Here is a 3,865-nt window from a genome sequence, read left to right as displayed (position 1 = left end):
TAGCCGAGGCGATCCTTCGAGATTGTAAAACCACCTTAATCTCGCCGCAGATTACGGAAAGTGAAGACTGCTTGACGCTTACCGAGTATCTCGCGCGCAGAGCGTCTCTCGTACGCCGGCGATAATTTCAAATCGAATTATGAAAGAAGTTGGTTCGGTGGTTAATTTGTATATATAGTCGTTTCGCACAGTTGTTTATAATTGAGAAGAAAGGCTGGAAAATATAGAAGAATTGTGATCCTGCCTTTTAAAAATAGTCGTTGAAACTTTAGAAAGTTTTGAAGAGTATTAAAATGATATTGTTCGTAGCGAAAAAAGTTCCATGAAAAGCACCGAATTTTTGCGCTATGAGATTCTCGATGAGCATCTCTTAATTTGCATATAGTTCAGTTTTATTTCTTTCAAGAGATTTTTCTTTTATAATTACTGTTATTATAATATATAACGATCACCAGCAATACTTTGATAATTAATTGCAATTAAGGGTATTTATAATAAGTAGAACAATTTCACATTATTAACGCGCCAGTCGTTTATATTTATAATGAAGAATAGTATAAAAAAATTATTTTATGTACGTACACATTTTATATTTCTCAAATTTTAAAAATATGAATTAATTAAGATTTCAAGCAAGCATTATAAACATTCTAATATAGCATAATTATCTAAAAATATATCATATGTAAAGCATAATTAGATAAAAAATTAAATTAAATCTCATAAACGCGTCATGCTGCGTCATCTTGTGGCAAAAGATCAAATCATGTTTGCTGCGCACTCTATTAAATGTATAAAATCATCGAAAGCTCTTTCAGAGAGGAATCAGCGCCTCTATGTGCACAAAATGTACACATTGAACTATGTAGTCAAATATCTATGAATCCCGTAGGTAATGTGCATGATCTTTTGGGTCCCTTCTATGCTGTGTGTTTATTTGGTTCTATTTCATGCTATACCCGTAAATTTTACATTTATATGCATTCATATTTTAAATCTGTTTTATGCAAATGTGCATAATCGTGTTCTATAAATGTGCAGTACCACATATATGATCTAAATTTAATTAATTGATTTGATAAAAATTCACTCACCGATTGCTGTCCCTGCTCCTGCTGCTGCTGCTACTGCTACATTCCTTTTCCTGTTTTGATTCTGAAAATATGATAAATATTATTCCTAAACTCAAACACAAAAGCAGGTAAAGAAATGTATCACTTAAAAAAATAGTATATTTACCGAGTCGCTTGATCCATGGATGCCGCTTTCTGCTGACATCATCCTGCTATTCTCGAACCGCACATTAATAACGATCGCCCGATACTTTATTCGGCACTCTCGATATTACGGATAATATATCACACACGAGTAAAGCGTAAACCGTGCGCGAGAATTTCATTTGGCGATCTCTGTAACATACGATCTCGCATGGCTTGCGTTTCGTCTGTTAGCGCGACGGCACTCTAAACACAACCCTGTACCTGCGCACAATGAATTCTGAACGCGACACACGCACGGAGTCGACGGAACGTCCGACCGGCGCTGGAGTAGCGTACGTGACTGCTGGCAGGCAGACTCGGCGATACTCGGCGCTAGTCGGCGCCACTCGGCGTTCCTAGGCGGTTGACTCGCCGCGCCTGCGTCGAGTAGCGCCGAGTCACGTACGCCGCTGCCGCCGCCATGTTGCTCCGCGCTCCAGCGCCGGTCGGACGCATCGGACGTTCTGTTGACTCCGTGCGTGTTCGCGTCTCTTCAGAATTCATTGTGCGCAGGTACGGTGTTGTGTCGAGAGTCGTTGCGCTAGCCAACGATACGCGAGCCATCTTCTGTAGTAAGATCTTCCGTAACAGAGACAGTATTCATGTGTAAAGCGCGGCATCGTGCGTTTGCGGGTTCCGAGTGAAGTGTCGCGTGTGCATTCGAGCAAAGTTTGAAGAGGATACGGTAGACTATCGCGAGTGAAGTGCTACTAGTCGTCGTGCAAACATGCGAAATATAATTCTTGAAACGAATTTATTTCCGTTCGTTGTATCTCGGCGCGTAATTTTTATTCAAACGGTTTTCTCACCGCTTTCCTCGGCCTGCGTTTCCGCGAAGTTATGACACGCCACTTTCGTGCCATGTTGATTTTCGCCGCCAATCAGAGCCGTCCTTTTCACGTATTTTTTCAAATGTAACGGTCGCGCCAAGTGAAATTCTCGCGCACGGTTTACGCTTTACTTGTGTGTGATATATTATTCGTAATATCGGGAGTGCCGAATAAAGTATCGGGCGATCGTTATTAATGTGCAGTTCGAGAATAGCAGGATGATGTCAGCAGAAAGCGGCATCCATGGAGCGACTTGGTAAATATACTATTTTTTCAAGTGATACATTTCTTTACCTGCTTTTGTGTTTGAGTTTAGGAATAATATTTATCACATTTTCAGAATCAAAACCGGAAAGGGAATGTAGCAGTAGCAGCAGCAGCATCAGCAGCAGGAGCAGCGACAGCAATCAGTGAGTGAATTTTTATCAAATCAATTAATTGAATTTATATTATGTATATGTGGTATTGCACATTTATGGAACACGATTGTGCACATTTGCATAAAACAGATTTAAAATATGAATGCATATAATTGTAAAATGTACGGGTATAGCATGAAACAGAACCAAATAAACGTGGACATAGCATATAGAAGAGACTCAAAAAGTCATACACATTATCTATGGGATTCATAGATATTTAACTACATAGTTCAATGTGCACATTTTGTGCACATAGATGTGCTGATGGATGAAAACACCTAAAATGACGTGATGATCGCTCTCAGGTTTTTTTAAAGAAAAAAAACAGTGACAAATTAACACAAGAATCATTCTCTCATTAAATATTAAAGATACAATTTTAAATGAGACCTATATCAATTTGAGTCATTTGTCAGAAAGCTTCTATTAATAAGAGAAATTGTTTCCAGAAATTTGCGTAAAATAAAGTAGTATTATATATATTTTTTTCTTTTAAAAATGACAGTTTTTTGCTAACATTTTGTGTAGATGTTAACTCATTGATATTTACAATGATACATCTTACTAATACAATACATAAAAATTGTAAATAAAATATGTGTGGGTCATTTCATGGAATCCGAATATAAAATTTGGGACCATAGTCACCGATTCTGTTTATTAAACTGCAGAAAAATTATTGTACAGCCAATCTATTTTTATTTTTATGAAGTTTGAAGGTGATAAAATTACTTTTGCTTGAGCATATCCTACCATGTCATTTAGGGGAATTATTGCGTGATAACTCTTAAGTACTTTTCACTGTATTGTGTACATATGTTGTTCTAAAATATTTGTATTTGCTTAGAAGTCTTGTTAGATAACATTACATTAGATAATATAACAAGTAATTTCATCATCTTCACTTTATAAAAATAAAAATTGATTGATGGCTGTACGACTTAATAAAAAAGGACCATTATGTTATATATTTTGAATATATCTGTCCTTATATATGTACATATACTGTATAAATTTCTTTATATTTTTATATTTTAGATTATGAGAGCCTTTTACACATTTTGAGTATTCATAATTAAAATGTTACACATATTAATAAAAAATCAATATAAGGTAGAATCAGTATTTCTTATTTAAGTATAGTTAATATTAATAATAAATTTCTTTTTAATTATTTTCTACTATTTTATGATTATAAAGTAATATCATATACTATGATTTTTATTTGTCATCTACCTTAAAAATAATGTTAATTAAATTTATTATGTTAAAATGCTATGTAAGTTTATAGTTACTAATAGTTTATTTTAGCAAATTTGTAGAATTTTATTATGCTGTTACAAGTTTTTATAAT

This window comes from Monomorium pharaonis, chromosome 2 (genome assembly GCF_013373865.1).
Source record: "Monomorium pharaonis isolate MP-MQ-018 chromosome 2, ASM1337386v2, whole genome shotgun sequence".
Taxonomy (NCBI): domain Eukaryota; kingdom Metazoa; phylum Arthropoda; class Insecta; order Hymenoptera; family Formicidae; genus Monomorium; species Monomorium pharaonis.
Note: the sequence above shows the minus strand (reverse complement) of the source record.